The sequence below is a fragment of the Pagrus pagrus genome (assembly GCF_965226575.1).
Source record: "Pagrus pagrus genome assembly, chromosome: 7".
Classification (NCBI taxonomy): Eukaryota; Metazoa; Chordata; class Actinopteri; order Spariformes; family Sparidae; genus Pagrus; species Pagrus pagrus.
Window position 1 is genome coordinate 29,360,532 of NC_140191.1, and position 22,656 is coordinate 29,383,187.

General features: G+C 41.2%; 1 protein-coding gene across 3 annotated transcripts in view; it reads left to right on the plus strand.

The window, feature by feature from the left end:
• cdk14 (cyclin dependent kinase 14) overlaps positions 1–21,239 on the plus strand; it is a 192,045-nt gene extending 170,806 nt beyond the window's left edge. For all 3 annotated transcript variants that reach the window (XM_084358544.1, XM_084358546.1, XM_084358545.1), the window contains one exon: positions 16,599–21,239. The gene's annotated coding sequence lies outside the window, so the exon portion shown is untranslated. The remainder of the gene's footprint in view (positions 1–16,598) is intronic.
• The last annotated feature ends 1,417 nt before the right edge of the window (positions 21,240–22,656 follow it).

The following is a 22,656-nucleotide window of genomic DNA, read 5'->3' on the forward strand; positions in this document are numbered from 1 at the left end:
CTCTCTCCATCCCTGCTACATACCCATCCACCACCCCAATTTCTACACCCTTACATTTCTGTCACATAAAGGGTCCACTACTTTCAGTATTGGCATAGATTGTGTTGTGCAGAACCGTTCCCTATGGACAATGTCTAATGATACTAGAAAACTGGAAAAATCTACAAACTACAAGGTGGCACTAGATAAAACATGGAGTATTCTAAATTAAAAGGGTTCTTCCCATGAGGTGCATGAATGTGTTGCATGCATTTCATGGCAATGTAAATTGGCAATTAACTTTTGGTGTCACGAGTGCACAAGTGGAGATTTTTGCTGTTCACATACTTTCTACATAAGACCAACCACTATTGCGCATACCCACCAACAAACTTGCTATAACAGACACAGGCAATTAAAGACACATGCACATAAATTTATGTAGATGTTACTCACAGTCTCTCCCACATCCTAAATGCCTAAATTTTCTCTATTTGCCATGCCCTCTCTGTCTCTATTTGCCTATAATCCCATTAGGAAGAGAGAGGAGAACGTACAGAAATAGAATGGTATGTTCAAGCTGATTTCCTCACTAAATGCAGCCGTTTAGGCCTCAATAAAGCAGCTTTCACAGCCAGCAGAAGCAGCCCCTTCACTGTGATGGAGGAAGACTAACATGTTTAGATGGCCCATTTAGTATTGGGTACAAGCTCACAGGCTTTTGAATGGTAATAATGGAAATATAGCTGCCTTATCATTGCATAACGTTTACCTGGTTCAAGCTTGATTGAATTTGGAGCACAAAATGTTTTGCAGTGGAAAGTTTTATTGCTTCAGTGAAGAACTGGTATAAAATGTCCTTTGGTTATGTTTTCAAATGTAAAAATTCTCTCTGAAAACAGAACAATCAGTGTTACATGTTTCAGGTATATTTTCTCTATGCATTCAAGCAGGAACAATGGCTTGTCAATGCTGTTTCCAGCCCAACAATTCAAAATGTCAGGGTGGCTTTCCAAACAAATATTCTCTGGAATAGGATACGGTGTCCATGTTCCAGTGTGGACAACACCCAGTCTTTTCAACACAAGCTGTAATTCACAGGAAAGTGACACCACAGCTGCCAGAATGCCACCACAACTATATGATCTCGCAGCTTAGCTCTCAAGACCAACCACCTATCACATGTTTCTGAAACTGAGAAGAAAGGGATGTATGAAATGTATGCAGAGTGTGTATGCAGGGCCCAAGCAGGCATGCAAGAAGCATAAACAGAGGGGTAGCAGCAGACTCCCACTGACACCACAGAGCTCTAAAATTAACCTACTGGCCTCTTGGCTTTTCACTTGACCGTACAACCCCAGCAGTTGGCTGCAGTGGGAGTCTGCTCTCCACACTGTCATTTCAAAGCTTTATGGAGCCCAGAATGCAACCACCCAGTATTTACATTCACCTCTTGTGAAATGTTGTGTTTTCAAAACTTTCCTCATCAGAAAAATGACAGCATATGTTGTTAGTTCAAACACTTAAAGTGAAATGTTTACTTTGTCTTGACAACCAAATGCAGAGGCAGGACGTTGTTTAACACTAGTCAATCTCTTACCCCTAGAGTCCACCAGAACCATTACGGCCGCGATACAATCGCCGTTCTAATCAATGCTCATGTTTCCACCGGCTGCGCCACGGCACGTCTCAGCAGCGTCCCAGAAGTGGCTCTCCGCTCTGCTCCACGGAGAATATGCAGCAAGTCTATTTTTTTACGGAGACGGACCGCAGTGGCGTCAAGCAGATTATGATACAATGGCCAGATGTCCATCAATGTTGGGGCCAGTGTATCCTGCCCCATTGGCACATGTCCAGTTGCACTAATATCCATAATTCAGCCTCATCACCAGTGCCATTTGCACCTTTTGGTGTGGTGTGCTTTATCATAACAATGATTTCTATATCCGCGTCATACAGTTTCCCTTTTTGAATGGTGAATAGGGACTTCTGCCATCTGATGGTATGAACAGTTATTTCTTCTCATACAGGTGCAGAACATACAAGCTGATCGGTCATCGACTGTAGTCTTTGCGCTGTGTTTAAGTGCAGCTTTTTGGCTAACATGACAACGTGAGGTGACACAATAGTCGGCATTCATCACTACTGCCTCTTCAATGTCAGTTTAGTGAGTCTGGACCCTTAGGGAGGAGGTCAGAAGAGATGGTTGGGCTTACAACGTGTTTGACTTTAACACCAGAGACTGAGTTGTGCGTCCCGTCACCTAACAACAGAAAACACTGGTTTCTTTCAGACATCTTCACAAGCTGTTTAACCAAATAGTTAGAATTGCCCCTTGAGAGCATGCATCTACACTCAAGGGATGAAGAGATTTTGATATTTTTTGTACAAGTGTACAAGTAGATGCGCTGACCTGATTGTGATTCATTCCACACTGTTTTTTTAAACATAGTTTTCTCCGTGTCATGAATTGCCTCTCTGAAACCTTAAAGTCCCTAAATAATTTAAATTCAAATGTATCAAGCCCCATAAAATATTAACATGTCTTAATTTGAATTTGTAAAGTCTTCAGTTTGATATAAATATTTTATGATGTTATTTGTTTTTCTCCTTGTCAGAATTAATGAATTTCTTCAGCAGCAGAATCACAAGTTTTGGTGGTCTCTGAAACAATAACCCAACCTAATACGGGCCTGTACGCTCAACCCAATGTAGTACCTGTTCAGCAAAGGCCTGATTTATATGGGCCCAACTCCCTTTATTCTAACATACTACCATGCAGAAAAGAAATGCAACAAGTTTCATAGCTTTACAAAAGCCCTAAGAATCACTATGTTAAAAATGAAGTTAAAGAAACAATTAATTGATCTTATATCACTGGACAAGCACACCCTACTGCATACTGTGGCTAAAAATATGACTGTGACCAATGAGGTTGGTTTAGTTTCTCTTGTGGAGAAGAACATCATTGGCTACATTAGGCAAATTATGCTGTATTACCAGCACAGACAAAGAATGTTAGGGATCACTGCTCTTGAATCAAATCCTATATAACTATCCTCTATTACATTCTAACCAAACTTCATGAACCTGCCCTGTATAGTGTGCCTTACTGTGACTCCTGCGGTGCTGTTTTAAGACCAGTTGTCACTGATTATATTAGAAATGAATCTCTCAATGCAGGGAATGGTTGGTGACACTAAAAAAGATAAAACAGGATGGAAAACAGGCTTTTAAAGTAATACAAATCTCTTTATTCTACTATCATTTTCATGACAGATTTATCTTGAGAGAGATTAGGCTCGCTGCGGTGTGTTGATGTCTTCATCGTGAGCCTCAGTTGGGTGAGGGTTTAAGCCTTGCTGTATAAATAGCCTGTCAAAGAGATCAAACTGCACAGTGTTTCGCAATGTTCAGGCTTTAATGTTTTAACTGGTCATAGAGAAAGACACTGAATTTTTCCCTAGAATAGTTTATGGAGAGTAGGCAGAAGATATGCGTGTATTTTTAAATCCTGAAGTTGTAAGTAGTTATATTCACAAGGTTATTCCTTCCAATTGATCGGAGTCTAAGGATAGAAAGTGTTCGGTGGTCAGTCCGTCCATCAGTCTTAAACTTTGCGCATAGAGGAAGTTAACTTATTCAAGTTTAGATAAATCACATTTTAATAAAGAGGGTGCTTTTACCCACTGTGTTCCTTTACTTTAGTGGTTAAAGCCACGATTCCACTTCCTTGCAGCTTGAGAAAATTCTTAAAGGCCTTGATTTTGACATTGGGAACCTCCTGATACCATGTATACAGACTGGTGATTGATTGATATAGGTTAATGGGAGGGGGAAGAGAGCTGCAGGATAAGCCATATGGATATAGAGTTGGGAATAGATAAATGTATGCCAGCAAAAGCATTGATCTTTCCCCCACTGGTCCATCAGAGAACAGCGATGGATATGGAGATGGGATGTTATCACAGGGTTTAAGCCCAACAGTGTGTCCCCCTCTGCTCTGCTGATGAATAAACCATCAGTTGTATTGTCATACAGTCCAATGACAGTGTAGTTTCAGCAGGTGCTGTCAGTATACTGAATGTTTGCAGAGGTACAGCTGCCCACTGAGATTTTTCTGATAAAACTTCCAATTAGTTCAATCAGTGTAGTCATCAAAATGCAGGAGCAGTTTTTATTCATTTAGATAAGGTCGAACAGCGACAGGCATCACTTGCCTTCCCTGAGGCCTTTTGAAAAAAAAAAAAGACGTTCCCTCAGAAACTTTCTTTTTACTGTTCTGGTCTGTCTAACACAGTTTGGTAAAAGTTGTCATGATGCCCGGAGGATTTCTAGTCATTGTTTTCATGACTACCTGGCATCACCAAGTCAAAAGTTCCAGTTGTAGCCATTTAAGTCTCACGGGCAAAGTGCCATGAGATATAGTGAGAACATTGATGAGCCTCAGAGGATGAACCATCATTAACAATCATGAGCTTTTTGTGTAACTGAGTATCTCAAGTTAAAGCTCTGGTCTACGATCTGAGAAAGGTTTGAAAAAAGCATCCCCCCCGCACACACCCCCCTCCCCTCTGTGCTCCTTAACCCCTCCCCTCCGAGCTCGTATCGCTCTCCCCTCGGAGTCCCGCGACACACCCCCTCCGGCTACAAGCTTTTTTTTTTTCTCTTCAACGAACTTTATACGTCCCGCAACAAGCACCAAGAGCAACAAGCCGGCAGAAACCAAATACAGCCCAGCTTTGAATGCGGAGTAACGATGTCGGATTCACAGATAAAGTTATTACAATGCACGTTGAAACTCACGTAAATCTTGTAAGTCATTACAATGTCCACAGCTAAGCTCCACAGCCAAGCTAGCGTAACGTCATTAGCATGCTACAGCTACGTTACCTTACAGCTACGTAATCAGTTACAACAGCTAAGTTAGCCACTTCTAAAAGTTACTGAGGGCCAAGAGACTAACAGATGCTGCCGCCAGCTTTCATCACAACGATCGCTTCCACATTGTGGCTGAAAAACAATCCTGTGTGTGTCCCAGCTGCTGTTCGGTGCTACTCAGACTTGTTGTTAGCTTACAATGCTAGCATAGAGGCTAACGTCTCCGTCGAACAAGTAAACAAGTGTTGACAACACTGCAGCGACAGGCACGTGTAATAACAGAAACAAACTAACGGCAGCTTTCACAGTCATCAGCAGCATCGGCATGAAAGTTATCTGTGTCATAACATCCACAATAAAGACGAAGATTACCTGCTCAACAGAAACGCCGCTGTATCAGCACCGGGTCCATATCTTCACGGACCTTTCGCCACCGTTCAAACGATGACCCGATGTTTATTCGGTTTGAGCCCTTTTTGTTTCACATGTCCGGTTTGTGTGTTTACAGTGACACTTTCTTTCTTTGACTCTTTGTCGGTGGGGCGAGCAGAGGCAGCTGAACTGCTCAGGGCAAAACAAACCTCTCATCCGCTTGTAGTTTCAAATGCGGAAGTGGGTCGGGACCAGACGTGAGCAGGAGCAGGAGAGTGAGCGAGGATTGGATCGGAAAATTGATCCAATAGGAACCATCCGGGCCGGATGGTTCCTATTGGTCAATTTCTTTTCAGTTTTACAGACACTAGAGAGAATGGATTTTTTTGGTTCCTTTTACTCTTCACATTGTGTGGGTGGTACTATTGGGTCATAACCACCATCTAAATGATGTTAATAATAATAACAAATCTTTCAAATCGTAGACCATAGCTTTAAAATTAGCTCTCGATGTTCATCACCCACAGAGTATGTATCCTATTATATCCAAAATGTTGGTTTGAGCAAAATGTTTGGAGAAAAAAAAGGGACACAGGCGCTTTGTGTTCTAGTGCCACCCTCAAACCATAATCTGAGCTTTAAACACAACATTCTGTACATCATAACCTAACTGGCAGATTCCAGGTACCTTATTAAGCCCCTTTCTGCTCCCAAGAGGATAAGCCTATTCAATTTTAATCAACCCTGTCATTGTGCCACTTTCAGGACAGATTTTTGTCATGACCCAGCTCTAAAACCATGACAAAAACGAGGGAGACCCAATAATAAGAAATGTATTTAGCAAAATAGCATAATTTACAACACAAAGTTAACTGAGGATAAGATGAGGTGTGTTTTATCGGTAACGTCAGTGGTGAGGATGTGTATGTGCATGAGTGTGAGATGTGTTGGGTAGCCTACAGCCATGGTAGGTGGGGCTTTCAAAGTGAGCCCACCGGGCCCGGGTGCTTCAACTACAGGGACCTTCCTCCTCCCAGGCAGGCTACCTGCAGCATAATAGTACAGTACAGGTCAAGTAACAACCAGGGGGACGTCACACTTTTCATATTTAGCCACACTAATGGTAGGACTATATACTGTATGCAGTATGATGAACATTGCTGCCTCCATGGGCTGCTAGCAGGGCTTTAGACTTTGTCTTGCTTCTGTTTTTCTTGGCACATTTGCCTGATGTGTAGAGAGACGCACACATTTTTTACTTGCAAACACCCCAGAACAGCTACTGAAGCTGTCTTGGGAATGATGATGAATTTAATAGAGCCTTTCACCATGAGTTTGGCAAAAGCTCAGCTGGCTCAACAAAGCTAACTGCCCTCAAATGAAACACCCTAGCTTGTAAGCAAGCCAAGTTTCCAAACTTCTTTTTTCTCCCCTATTTGGCTTCCAAAGGCATACAATCAGGCACAGCTTATAACAGAGGGAACTAAACACATATTCATGTAATTAATTAACATAAACTGAAACTACTGTATATCAGAGACTTAGAAAAATCTAAGCAGAGACAATGTAAGACGTGTCTGTTTCAAGTCCGCAATACTGTGCAAACAGTGGAGAAGAACACTGGTTCATGTTAATGTTGACATACTTCCATAGCATCCCATAACTTGCAATTGGCTTCCTACAGAGATTCATGTGAATAATGTATTTCATTTGATGCTTTCCTACACACCACTGATGCTACTCATACATCTAATAACTGGTCTGCAGTGGTCGTGTTTTGATGTCTAATGTGTCCTACATGAGCAACTGACTATTACAAATTACTCATATGTACACGCATGCTTGTTTCTCATAATATATAATGCTTTGTATTCTGTGCATACAATGCATACATTGAGGTCTAAGATAGAAGTATGAATGAAGTGTAAACATTTTTGAAGGGGAACATCTGACAAATGTTTTAGCCACTCAGCTATACTTAGCAGTATAGCTCTAAGGATGGCAATATCAAAGTTTTCACTGATCCAGTAAAACATTTAAAGATCTACTTGATACATTGGCACGTAATTTTGGATCAGATATTCATGGTTTCTGGATGAGGAATCCCAATGACCTCTGCTTGTTACCTTAGTGCCATGAGCATGTTGACCTTTTTGGGTTGGAGTAAAATGTCACCATACCAGGGATTGATTCACGTGAAATTTAGTACAGACATTCAGACTGTTGTGATCCTGATGTTTCATCTAGCACCATCATCCAATCTAAATTTCAATTCTGAAGAACCAGTCACCCTCAGCTGTGATTTTGTTTTGATTTTAGCATGCTTACAAGCTCTACTTGTACACAGTGACTGTTAGACATTATGTAGGCTTAGACCTGTGTCTACATACCCACACAGAGCTGCTAGCATGTTTTTAGACTCATGGTCTTGTAAAAAAAATAAAAGATAGTCTAAAGACATATTTTTGAAAACATATTCAAAAGATAAATAACAGATATGCAATATGTTTGCATCTAAACACCTATCTTTATTTAGACGCAGAGTATGGATCAAAGACATATTTATGTTATTTAATAAAAAAAAGACTTTTGGGGGGCAGAAGGTTGAATGGTGGTTGGGGGGTTAAAGAAAGGGTTGAGGTGGCATTAGCTTACAGAATCTGTCTGTGTTTCCTAGGTTTGTGACCACAGCACTGTATTCATCACTCTGTTATTTGAATTACAGACGTTCGTAAGAAGTGCTGAGGTTTCTGGACTAGCAAGCAAGACTAGCTAGATTCCACATTCGTAGTGGAAAGCCAATTTATCAGTCAAAATGCAATAGAGTGCTGCAGCAATGACGTATTTTGTAGGCTAACCCTGGAAGTTGGCATATCCCTGCTTCCCTCAACAAAAAGCCTATGGATTTTTTTACGTTTTTTGGGGCTATTGGAGGGTGATGGTGGGCTCTGTGGTGGGGCCCATGAGGAGGCCAGCTGATTTGGAGGGTGAGTCACATTAACAGTGAAACCTCTCAAGTACTGTAGATGCCAAGCAGCAGCCTCTCATGCTGCTAACTGTAGTTGTCTGGTATCTGCTCTGCATTTCTCTTTATCCTCTTTCTAAATCTCTCTCCCATACCAACTCTTCATTTGACAAACTGCACTTACCCAGCTTTTTCTTCTTTGCTCTCCTTTCCAGCTACATTCGATTGCTCTCATCCTCCCATCTGTGTCCTCCACCCTCCTCTCAGTGTTTCCATCACCTTACATAAACCCCAGTGAGGGGGAAGCCAGCCAGGCCCCAGACAAGAAAAACATACCCCCAAACAAGGATTTATGGAATGGGAATCTGGCGAAACCCGGCGAGTGGGTGTGTTTGCAAGTTCGTGGATGAAGGCGTTTCCACCCGGGGCATTCTCTGACCCTCAGTGTACACTCATTACTCTTCACCACAGCTGCACACAGCAGAACACAAGCTGAGCTGGGGAATGGAGATGAATAAGTTTTAACTGCACTTTAAGTGAGATTGTAACTTGCCATGCTGTTAACATGGGTCATTGTATCACTCCAGATCAGTGTTGGTTGAGAAAATGGTAATCATCATTGCCTTTCAAACCAACAACCTCAGGGCATGCAGGAATGTCTGTATAATCATTTTCACCTGCACGAGAAGAGTCAGGTCTCTGTGGAATGATGTGTAGTACATGATGTGAGCTGGAGTCTGTTTGTGTGTTATAAAGTTGTTTTTTTATGTTTGGTTTAAAGTTACAAATCCCGATGAGTTAATGTTTGTATCCTGAGTGTATGGTTGTGAATGTGCATGGACTTTTTTTGTGTGAGCAGAATTTGTTGGGATGTGTTTCAAGCTAATAAGTGCTGATTCTGGTGAAAGTGAACAGAAAGACTATGCTGCAGTAATAGGAAACACATGAATGTGCTGCACAGTGCAGGCTGTCTGTGGTACATAATTGTGTGTGCGTGTGTGTGTGTGTGTTGGGATTGTGTCTATGCATGCTTTAGAGACTCATATTCACTGAGTCTGGCCCACACAACTGAGGCAAGAATAACAAAGAAGAAAGTGTTTGTATTAAAGCAGAGAGAGGTGGCACGTCTGCAAGCCGCGGAGCTGAGTGTTCTTTTTCCCTTTTCCTACCAACTGTATCTGGACCACTATTATTCAACAGCCACATTACTGAGGAGCCATGCACGGAAATGCATAAAAGCCCCGTAGTTTGCTAAACTCTTGAGATGTAGAGGAAGGACTTTGACAATTCCTGTCCCCTTTATAGGCATGGTTGTGGCATGAAAATGGTGAAATGTAAGAATTTCTACAGATTTTATCTTTAAATCCCTAAACAGTATTCCATTGAGACTGCAAAAGCTCATGAATGAAGCTCATTTTAGCCTGTCATGTTCAGAGGTGATGCGTCCACAGCTTCTGTGGTGCCGCTCAGACATGGCGTGTTAGGGCTGTAAGCCATGAGCATCAAACTAAAACAACTTTCCCAGCTAAAGCAGCAGAGTGCACATCAATGGGCAGAGCCTCTGTGGAATCTCCTCCTCATGTAGGGGGAGGCCCCCAAGGTGCGTCGGCTGCTCCCCGACTCATCAGTTAGTCACAAATCCTCCTGTTCATGTTTTGTTGTCTCACATTGAAACCAGCTCAATCAATGGCATCAGTGTCCTTTTGTTAAGTGGTGTGTCTGGTTTTCACACTTTGTGTATCTCAGATAGCCTTCCACATCGCAGAATTATTGATCCGACAGATGTCTTTGTTAAAGCCCTATAATTGGCCCGCCAAACCAGAAGGTTGTTCAAGGCATAAAAAAAAAATGGCAAGAATGACTTTTTTAGTTGGAGGGAACTTTATAGCAAACAGTTGCGTGTGAACACACCCAACAGAATGGCTTCAACATCGGTTTGTGTCCACTTGAAGAATGTATGTCCAACATTTAATCTCCTTTTAGCTCTGGTTTTGGTCTCTGGTTTTGGTCACTAGCTGCTTGTGCCTGTCAGCCGTTTGGAGCTGGGCAGGTAGGGCTGTGGTGAGACCTATTATACTGGAGATATTTAATTATAGCCTGTCTATGTCAGGCCGCTGTAGTGCACTGTTCTCTAAATTGTGGGTGGGACAATCTGACAAGGGTCTGGGGGTTCTCCCCTCACACATTTTAAACTAGCATGAGAAAAATTATAGGTACATTTGTAATTTAATCCAGATCACATATTTGAACAAAAGGCCGCCAGGCTGCCCTGCTGCTGCTCCGCCATCCAGCAGGTCTCTACTTAACGAGCCCAGGGACTTTACAGCTTGGACAGCCAGTCGTGGTGGTGTGTGTACTGGGACAATTACAGCTTACAGTCCGCCGCATCAGCACAAACACAACCCATTAACACCAGACAGCTACTTGGGGTTAATTGTTTATTGTGGCCTTGTATAATACTTGCAATATGTCCCTCCCTTTATAGTTCATTTTTCCATCTTCCTCTCCTTTCACCTTTGTGCTCGCTATTTCTTTGTGGCTGCTGTTTTGCCTCACAGATGGGCCGTATGGATTTCCTCATAACTGGTACAATGACCAGGCTTAGTACTGAAGCAGGCTGCAGATGTTTACGCCCAGGCCTGTCTGTATCTCACTATGATGGTTTTAAAAGTTAATCCAAACTGGATTACCTGAGAAACCAGAGCAAACAGGTCCATTTCCTTGTTAAACAAACCTAAGTAGCCTCTGTGTTAACAGTTTGCTATTATACAAACGCTGTATGTGTTTGTGTGTCACTGCATGTGGAAACACTCTGTGCGCTTACTGGCTCTTCCTCCCTGCTTCTGTTCATTATCGATACACTGTAGAAACAGCGGCGTGTTTGTTAGTTGTAAATGTGGCAGCACAACACCAAAAATCTCTGGAAATTTCAAGTCCAAGTCAGGTTCCAGTGGGAATATATATATATATGTAAATTAAAATCCAAATTCACTCACATCCACTCCAGCAAATACCAAGAAAAGCCCTTCTCACACTGACTCATAAACACACACACACACCCACACACACACACACACACACACATGCACACGTAAATAACATGCATACTTACAAACGGAGCCCTAAAAAAGCAGCTTATAAAACCATCAGCACCTTCCCAGCCCGGGGTGTTCAGTGAGTGACATTTAATGGCAGTCTGACTTCTGACTCAGTTCATTACACAGGATCAGACATCAGGGGCAAAAGTGGTGTGTTTGGGAGAGGAGTGCCTGTTAGAAACTTGGGAATGAGGAGATGATTTATAATAGAACATGGAAGCAGGCAAAGGGGAAATGAGGTGGTAGAGATTGCTGAGTTCATGGGTTTGAGGTTGGACCGGTTCATGTTGCAGATTTCCACTCTTGGTCTGTTATTTGGGGTTTAAAACATTAGTGTTTGGACTCGAAAGTACCTATCAGTCAAATTTTAGCTCACAAATGACCTGCCATGTCCACAGGTCAGACTGGAGACACTTCTCAATACAGTACAGTCCAAAACTGTCCTCTGCCTTAAACCAAACAGTAGAGAACAGGGGACATTTGGCAGCTGAAGTGTGGGTTCAAGTAAGAAAATCTCAGCATTTTCTTTTAGCAGAGTGGGTTATTATCAGCAAAAGCTCAGAATCAGTTCATGCCCTACAGTTGGTATGATCTAATAAAAAATGCATCTCTCTGCCTGTCTCAGGACATGCATAGTTAAAAATTATGTCAATCATTTTTGGTGTGAAGAGCAAAGAAAGTCTGATTCTTAAGGCTTCTCTGGTTTTAGTCAGACACATGGTGGATTGGCAAGACAAAGCATCTACAGTGGATTTGTGAGGCTGTGTTTGGCGCACAGTGGAACTTTGATCTATGCTAACATCAGCTTGCAAACACGCTCACAATGACAATGCTTAAATGCTGTTATTCATACGTTATATTGTTTGCTCTGTTCACCACCTGTAGTTAAGCATGTCACATTGCTAACATTTGATATCTAGCGCCAAAAACACAGTCAAAGAGTCAGATGATTGATAGTCAGTTGGGTTCATCTTCTGGGGACCATGAATATCTGTACAAAATGTCTTGGCAATCCCTCCATTAGGTGGTGAGATATTTTAACCTGGATCAAAGTGGTGAAATGATTGACTGACAGTGCCTCTGCTGGAGCCATGCTGTATGGATACAACTCTTAGTAAAGGTTAAGGAGGTAGAGAGTATCAGTGTAATCTGCATAAACAATTATATTTATTAATGGCACATACAAACTCAAGGCCATTGCTATACAGGAAGTGGTATAAAGGAGGGGCTGCAGAATTAAACCCTGGGGTTTTTCATAACTGGAGACCCAAAACATTTTTTTGTGGAAAAAATCAAGACAGAAGCAGAATTTTGTGCAGAAAATGTGGGTTTTGGGGTACTATGAGACATTTTTAAAGGAATGTATTTTAGATAACTGCTATGAATGGTTGTATCCAAAACAATTGATATCTCTTACAGGTTTCAAAAATGCAAATCCGTAACTTGCCACCTTTGTTCTCTTCAGTTCTGTTTCCCCCTTTCTGAGTAGCTCCTTTCTCTGTTGTTGTGGATCTGTGTGTTCCAACATAGAACATTTAAGGATTTCATTTTGGGGGGAGGGTAAGACTGTTTCTATAAAAGGACAGCCAGCAGCTGGCCACGCCTGCTAAATCCGCCCCACAAAACCCACCCACCAGCTCCATCTGTTTCCCAAGTGGAACCCCCTGACTCACAAGCACACACACACATGCACTCACACACACACACACACACACACACACACACACACACACACACACACACACACACACCTACTTGGTGCTCTTTGATCCCAAGAGAGCGGAAACCTACATTTGTACATCGAATCCATATCAAACAATGAATGTCTTGTCTGCTTATAGAGTGTACGACAGTTAAGTGAGGAGTGATGACACTTTCACGTTCATTCCTACCTACATACTTTGTCTCCTCAAACTCAGAGGTACAGTACTTCAGTGACCTTGACCTTGACAGCTGAGCTTTGGCTTTTAACTGTTCTCACAGGACAAGCTGTTAAGCTGTAGTTAGTCCTGTTCATCTGCATTTAAAGGAAGAACAAGCAAAAGCCCAACTAGATGCAACAAGATGTTCTGTAAAAAGTATTCCAATATGTCAATAGTACTTCACAAAGGGACAATTATTCTTAGAGACATTTGAAAATGGCCATGTCCAATCATTGCCTGTGTCTAGGCCAAAAAGCTGCCCTTGAACACACTGCTAAGACTGCAGCTGATGGCCAACGAGCTTGTATGTTCTGCACCTGCGTGAAAGGAAATGCACCTCTAATGAAGGAAATGTCTGATAAAAAGTTGCAAATGGCATTGGCAATGAGGCCTTCGCTTAACAGAACAGCCAATGAAAGCCTATTCTACATGTTCAATCGGCCAAAAAGCCGCTGACATAAGCCAACGAGCGCCACTGAGGCAGGACTCATCGCAAAAACTAGGGCTATAGACACACACAGACGGCCCCGACATTGGCTGACTGTCAGCCTGGTGTCAGGGCCCTTAAGCTTTACTGTGTGTTCATTTGTTTTATTACAAATTTGTTTGGTGGGGTGCCCTGTTAACTCACCTGGTAGAGCGGCACCCCATGTACTCAAGCTGAGTCCTTGACAATGGCGTGGTGGTAACAATATACATTGATAGAATAAAGACCTCAATGTTGCTCTTTCATTTTGTCCTGTTTTGAAGAGACACACTACATACACTATGTATGTAAAAATGTCATTTTAACAACTTTTAATAGTACTCCCAGTACATGTTTCATATTCCTCAATAGATTAGGGTTTTACTAAAATGTAACAAACTGACTCAGCAGGGCGCTACTGCTGACTTTTGTGGCAAGCCCAGTTGCAGGTAAACTGCCTGCTTCCAGATGACCGCAGTTGCAAAAAGTCAGAGTCAAATGATAGTGATTTTATATTGGACTGACCATTCATATGCATATACTTTCAGTCCAAAAACACATGTAAATGAATGTACACAGACACTTAAAGTGTTGAGTTTGGAATCAGAATGCTACAGGAGCAGCAGATAAATGAGGCGCTCATCCAACATTAGAGATTCCTGGCATATGCAAGTCTGCTTCCACTGGGAACTGACTACCAAAGGCTGGGCGAACGATGTAGAGACACAGAGAGAAGTAGAGGGAGAGGGGGGATATGAGGCGGTAAAGAGGAAAGTCAGGGTAGAAAGGGACCTAAGAGAGGCAATGAATTATTTATTAGTCCACAGCACCCTCCTCTTCTTCATCCTTTACTCCTCCTCCTCTTTCTCTTCTTACTCCTCCTCTTGTTCCTCTGCTCCAGCTTCCTCTTCATCCTCTCCTCCTCTTTCTCTTGTACTCTCCCACCTCTCTATCCCCTACTCCCTCTTGTTCAGCATCCTCTAGTCCTTCCCTTTCATCTTTTACTCCCTGTTTCTCCTCCTCTTCATCCTCTACTCCCTCTTGGTCAACTTCCACTTCCTCCTCCTTTTTACCCCTTCAATCCTTCATTCTGTCTTTGTCTTTATCTCCCAGTGTTCCCTTTCCCCTGGCTGGCCCTTAAGATATTTTCCAAAATGTTGTTGTAATGGTACTGTCTATCGTACTATCGAGACATCATACTGTGAAAGTGTTAGTTTGACATTGAACTCAAATGATTGTTGATAGCCGCATGGTTTGACTTTGGAGACAGCCAGGCTGAGCTTGGCTGATCATGTCCTGACTCTAAGCTCTTGAGGTAGATATCAATATTTTCATCCAACATCTGGAAAAAACAAAAGCAATAAGAAAATTCAAAATGTTGAACTCTTCCTTTTAACTGGACTTGGTCGCAACCCAAGGTAGTGATGAGAGAGACCACTGGCCAAGACCAAGATGAGCCTGAGACAAACAAGTCGCCTGAAATCTTTGTCATGGGATGGCACCATTCTTGAGTCATAGATGATGGTATGTGCATGCATACAAGTGTGCAAAATTCATGTATGTTATAAGTTAAAGAGGTGTATTGCACCGTTATGAAAGTTATGGAAAGTTTAATTATAACGTCCAGTTAGCAAGTCCATTAAGACCTCATCAGCCCCCCAGGGATGAGTTTGATGGCCACCGGCAGGAATGATCTGCTGCTCGCTGCCATGTTTTGGTTAAAAGTCTTTGACTGAAGACACTTCTCGCCTCAATCAGCAAGTTGTGAATGGGGTGTGGGAGACATGCTTACCAACTTGGACAGTATCTTCTTCTCTGTCACAGCCTCCAGAGAGTCCAGCTCAATGTCTCATCAGGGCAGCAGCCGGTAACTCCTTCAGATTTTTGGAGATTTTTGTTTCTCAGTTGTTAAGTTTTTGGCTTGTTGCTGAAACTTATTGCAGAAATGAATTTGTCAGCATTAGAGAAGAAAACATATTTTTTAGATTTAGAGCAGCAGACTTTGAGACACACACTGCCCACAACCTCTTTCGACCATCCAACCTGGCTAGCCGGACCACCCCAGGGAAGAGAGCTGGGATAAGAGCCATGCTAATCCAGCTTGGATTTAAGGCTGCTCCTGGCTAATATCCCGTTGCAGGGAGGTGAAACGGTCGAGGTTGGAGCAACTGGAAAGCAGATACTGTTGTGCCTACAGACCTGTCTCCGCCACAGCATCCCAGATCAAGCTGTTTGAGGGCGACCGAGCGCAGGACTACAGATGAGGACTCTGTTTGCATTGTTGATGCATTGTGCTCACACAGTCAAAGTGGACAGACAGTGTTTCCCAGATGTTGAACTTTTAACTTAAATGTGCTGATCATATTATCATCACCATCTTGTTGCTGCTGTTTACATTCACCCCGATGCAAATTCAGAAAGTGCCTGACACGTTTATGTGTATATGTATATAAATAACTGTATATATGCTTTTTGTCTGTGTAGCATGAAGCATGACCCTGTATTGTATAATGTCAAATAAATCACCAGAAACGTTGAATTTTTATTCCATGCATTCTTCTTCTTTTTCAAAACCTGGCACCCATACTACCCACAATGTAACTGACATCAAGTGACGTCATTAACATGGAGGAAATTCAACAGATTATACGCAGCTTCCTCTGGAGCTACAAAATGCTTTAAACTACTTTTTTTCACATATGCAGTAGTACTCCTCAAGATCTGTAAACACACTTTTTATGTGTAAACTTGATGGTGTTACCCTTTAATGAACTTATAAGCAATATGCTCATTATCATGTCAGCTAACTGTTGATTTCAACCTGGAATAAAACATGAAAAATGTGACATGTAATTGCTCAAGTATGGAGTGAGTCACTGACAGATTTGCATTATGTTTCTTTGTCTGCGTTTCAGGTGGCTGTTGTAAAGAAAAAAAAAAGATGAAGACAGATGTCGAGACGGAGGATCCAGACGAATGAAAGAGCCCCAGTTCTCTTTATTTATTACCTTCACAATACGTGTGAGCGTGGGTGTATGTGTGTGTGGCGTGTGCATGACAACGAGTGCGAGCATTGAGAGTAGATATGAATGCATGTGTGCATTATGAACGGTACCTAAGATTTCAGGCTATCATTTGCAAATTTTGTTTACTTTTTATAAGGTTCCAATAACTCATATATCATTGTCACAGTATAAACAAAATGACTTTACTATTGGTACATATTGTGTTTTGTGTTTGTAACTAGCTTCCTATTTAAGAATGTATATTTGTATGTATGATATACTCATCTAGAAACTATTTAATGGACAATTTTATTATAGCTTCATCTTCTCACCACTATACTGCTCATGCCAACACACATAACTCAACAAACACATACAGGAGATATGCATACGAGCAAACAGCAAACACCTATAGAACAAAAACATTGCAGTCAGTTCAAAGGGAAAAAAAATCCTAAAGAGTTAGTTTTCCATTTCTTTCTAACCAAATGCAAGTCTTTTTTGTTGAACCGCAGACAATAAGAATAATAATGTAGGGCTTTCAGTTGGTGTAACACATCCTCGGTCAGCCATATTGGAGGTCCTCTGTTCTTTGGTAACTAAAGGCTGGTTGAGTTAATGTTGAACAGTTTCAAAGGAGATGCGTCCTAATTTTTCTTAGTTTTTACCATCATTCTCATCAGTTATCAGAGTATTACACTCATAAATAGCATTGCTGAGCAATATGTTAAGCAACATATTAAGCTCAATGCAGTGTGGCGAGTTAGAGTGTTGCATCTGAAAAGCCTCTCTAACATAAATGATCTCTGCTTGAGATGTTGACAGTGCACACATAAAACAACAGGGACAGACGCAAGCAGTGTGCATAAGAATACAGACGTGATACAGCTGTAAGTATGTCTGATAGAGAGGTGTGTGTGTTCTTGTGTGTGTGAGTGTATAAAACATGGGCAATAGCTAAAGCATTGGTGCTTCCATCCATGCATATGAGCTAATGTACAAAAGGCAAAACACAAAGGCAATAGGCTGTGTGGCCTATTGGTTTATCCGGCCAACGACAATCCTCCCTTTCACTTTATCTGATACATCACAAGATCTGCAATATTCGATCAGAAACAGATGATCTGGTCAATAACTGTAACTTTTTGTTCAGTTCATGAGTCAAATGTTCGATTGTCCGGGGACTTTCCTTATGTGACAAATTAAGCAAGTGTAGGGATGAGTGCTTTGTAGTTTGTGTACAGTATTTGTACTGTAAGTGGTGATTAACTATGATCGGTCCCTTCACCACCAACATGTGCTATCATGCAAAGACTTCCCCATATGTGTGCTCCACAATAGCCTACATGTTCAAAATGTTTTGGAACTTTTTCTAACACCATGCCGAGGTCAGCTGTATAACACAGTCTCATCTACAAAGATGTTTATATGGATTTTTGGTCTTTCTTTTGATGTTTTGTGTGAAAATAACTGAATATTAAAGCTTAGACGTATGGTGATATTTGTGAAGTACTATCAATACAATGGCTTCCTCTTCAATCTCAATCAGTTTTGAAATCGACATAACAATAATATTGGCCCTGCACTGTTGATTAGCTGAAGAGACGAGGCAGAATTGGAGTGGCGAATAATAATGTCACTTCACTACCTGTTAAACACACTCTCTCTCTCTCACACTCACACACACACACACACACACACACACACACACTCTCACACTTATAATATATGTGTCTTGCCTGCGATAAACTTCCTGCACCCTAACAGTGTAAACCCACAGCCCCTCCAGCTCCCTTCCAGCTTTGCTCTGCAGTCTGACACATTCAGGGACGGGTTTGGATTTTTTAATGTCTATCTTAATAACACGCTCACTTAATGTAATCATCCCTCTTCTCCATTATAGCCATGAACTGATACTGCCATATAGTGACTGCAATGTAAGAAACTGGCCTGTGCCTAAATGCATTCCAAAGTTCAGTTGTAGTTATTATGAGGCTTCAGCAGTCTGAGTTGGCCGAATCAAGCTGTTATCTTCGTCATGGCTTTTATGACTGCTATTTTTCTTAAGAGCTGTTAGACCAAAGCAGAGCTTAAGTGACATGCAATATTGAACCTGACTGGGATGGCACATCCATGTTGCCATTGCTGGATGTGTAAGCAGGTAGTTGTTTGCTAAATTGTTAGCCTTAAAATGGCTCAAGGCGTGAGATGTTTTGTTTTCTCTGTCCTCTACTGGCCAAAAACCACTTAATTGGGCTTTATACTTGTTACTAATTTGCCGACTGGCCATGACTCAGTAAAGGGAAGTTGGGTTTGCCAAGTCAAGTACAGGTTGACATTAATGACGCCAGACAGGAGACTCAGTGCCACCAACTGGTTATCTTTGTACATTCAACTCCTAATATTTGCTTAACAGTTAATTCATTCTTGTCCCGATAAGCTGGACATTTTTTACATTTTGGGTGGAATTTAGATTCAGACTGCTTAATGTTAGTTTCAACTGAATTTTGGAATACTTAAGATCACAACAAGGACTGTTGATTTTGTCCCTGATCTTTTATAGTGTAGTCACTCGACAAGGGGATCACTTCACAACCATTGTAGGGTGGAGGGATGATTATAATGACGCATACTGTAAATCTTTCAGCATACATGTGATATACATGTACATTCTGAGCTAAAGGGGCAATCTGTGAGATATGGCCAGAATTTAGGTTGAAACATTCAATAAATGACCTTCCATTATCAACAGAATGTGGAGAAACAACTGTTGACGTTATGTATCTGAAGAGGTGATAGTCTTCCCTGTTATCTGCCTGAATTGGTTGCGATTCAGGCAGACTCCCGCCAGCTAATAGGGCCACTTAGCTCCACGGCTAACTGTGCTACTTGCTAATGGCAGCTAGATGCTACAGCCAAAGATAGCTACAGTAATGAGTATAATGAGCAGCAGTTAGCAGTTACGCTGCCCCCTACAGTTTTGGAGCTACCTTTGAATTCTGACCATTTCTTACATACTACACCTATAAGATAGACTTGAAAATATTGGAACCTGTCCTTTAAAGGAGGAAAAGCAATGATATGAAGGAACTGGAGTCTTAAAGTGCTTAGACAGGTTTAGAAACATGATATGCTTAGAAATGTTGCAGTCCAGCTTCTTCGACCATAGACAGTAGTGGCTCTAAGGCAAAATAAATAATTTTGGGCTACACTCTCCCCAATAGCGTTTTGAAAATGCACTTTAAAGAAAAGTCAGTTTGCCCTACATTCAAGCCTGTTGGTCACTTTTATGCACTTGCTTTGCCCTTAATGAAGGTTATAATATATATAGATATATAGATATATAGATATATATATATAGATGTGTGTGTGTATATATATATATATGTATATGTGTATATGTATATATATGTATGTATATATGTGTATGTGTGTGTATATATATATATATATATATATATTATAACCTTGCTTTGCCTGACGGGAAGCAAACCAGACCTCCTTACAAATGTAAATATCGTCCCTCATTTTAAATCTTTACCAGAGATTGAGAAGAGCTCGTAAAAATGCTGTACTTGAAGTTATCTTACGGCTCTTCAGTGTCATCCCCAGGCTGTGATTGTGCGGCGGAAAAAAGGGGAGGAGAGGGGGTGGGTAATGCCAGTAAAGCGGCGTGACAGAAGAGGGTTAATACCATCGAGCTGTGCTAAGATTGCCCAGCCTCATGTGGCTTTAAGGGATTGCAGGCAGTATTAGCAGCTGAATAATTATTTTTGGGATGTTTCTTCTTGTGCTCACTTTTGGTGTGGCACACATCGCTTCGTTTCCCCCTCAACACTCTTACTTCTGTGGAGCTTTGGCAGCCTGCAGTCTTGTACAAAAACTTATATTTTTGTGTCCTGTGTGGGCAGAGCTCCGGAAGGCACTCTGTTCAAACTTGAATGTTCTACATATATTTCAAATAAAGTCCAGAGATGGAAAGATTGGGTGGAATTGCACATTTAGCACTGTGACAGGAAAAGTGTGAAATAATGTCAATAGAAATGTTAATGGTGGAAATGGATAAGGTGGTGACACCTTTGTAAGAAGTTAAATAGTGATGCGTCCACTATGTTTGTAAACAGGGTTGCAAATGTCCCCTTAATGCTATCAATGAGAAATCATATATGAATATACATATATGATGAATATAGATATAAGGCATCTATTTTTGGCATTCTTTATCACGTGGTAAGAAGTGATATTGGTAGGAAAAACATATAGGTTGGATCCATTGTGCATCCTCGCTGTGCTGAACAATGAATCTGTGTTTGCGACTTTTTTCAACAAAGCTTCTCTCGTGTTTTCTTTTTTTTTGTATGCTGCACTGAGAATACATCATTTTCACAAGTGGTTTGGAAAACAGAAGTGTGAAACAATATAGTATACAGTAGAATAGCTGTTGCATTATTTGTTACGACTTGTATGTAATGTTATTATGGAAGATGTAATGTCCTTCTGTAAATGTTGTTTAATGTTGTTTTACTGGAAATAAAATTTATTAATGCTTCAGATGTGTTTGTTGAACTCTTACTTTGACTCTGCTCTCTGTCATTCATGCTTTGTGGTTCTGTCCATATATCTACATGAGAATAGTGTCAGGGCACAGTTATTACTGTAAAATGTTCTGTTGCTGGGGCTGACAGATTTAATTAAAACTAAGCTTTATGGCTGACCCAGCTTCTAAGAGACCACAACATACTCTAAATGTCTGCCAACCAGAAGAAAGGATGCAGTGCATACCTGATCCTAGGAGACCCGACATAAAGTGTTATGTCAAAGCACTGTAATTCAACCCACTCATGTGTATAACTCTGTGTCATGTTGTCTGATTAAGAAAATACTTGCTTGTTGCAACATGAAAATCTACCATCCATCTCATACGATGTAAACAGGGCATCAGTGTTACCAGCTCAGTAAAAACAATTGCCTGAATCAATGTGTACGTTTCTGCAAACCACCAGGTTTCAAACCTTACATTTCTTTAGCTTCAGTTTTCAATTTTATATTGCAACAATGTTGCCGCTTATGGTTTGGTTAGGTTTAGGCATAAAACACCTCTTGAGGTTTCATTTACACTGGGGACGCTGTGGACATGTCCCCACCATGTTTTGAAATGGCCAATTTTGTCCCCATCACTTTTTAAAAGCATAGTTAAAAATCTTAAAAATAGCTTGCACTACAAAATTGTAACTAACAAATGAACACTTAGCAATTCATTAGCTCCTGCTTCTCCAGCTGAAATAACTCTTCTGCTCATTCTGGTGCAAAATTCTGACTTAGCCCAGGACCTAAAATGCACAGTACACTGTAACCCAATGCTAACCAACAGCCTTCAACATGAGCAAGAAATCTGGTATTGTTCACTGGATGATAGCCTATGGTTTGTATGGTGTTGCAGCTGTGGATTTAATGCATATGTATGATAAGCATAAGTTACAGTACTTATGAAGTCAGTGTTGTCGTGGCCTTTATGCTGATTATTTTCATATTGTCAACTGGTTGGTTTCTCGCTTTAAAATGTTGAAACACCATCTCGAACATTGTTGACTTGTTTAAAATGTGCTGTGGTTTCATGCTTACAAATGTTGAAGCACAGTTTCGAGCAGTGGTCTCTGGTTTGGCATTTGTCTTGCCCAGCTGTAATGCCACCACCATCCCCTACACCTCCTGACATGAAAATCAGCTCATATACATGTACTGTGAACATGATATGAAATCAGAAATGCCAATATGGTACATATGATGCGTACAAATTCGAACAAAACTGTGGCAGAAACATAAACTGCCAACATTTTATGCAGGCGACTGGGCTTGGTCAGATAATCCAGACATGGCTGAAGCAAAAGCAGAAGAGGGGGGGCTGTAAAGCACAGGTGTTACAGGTAAAACATTCAAACAGATTATTATGAGATAAAACAACAGTTCC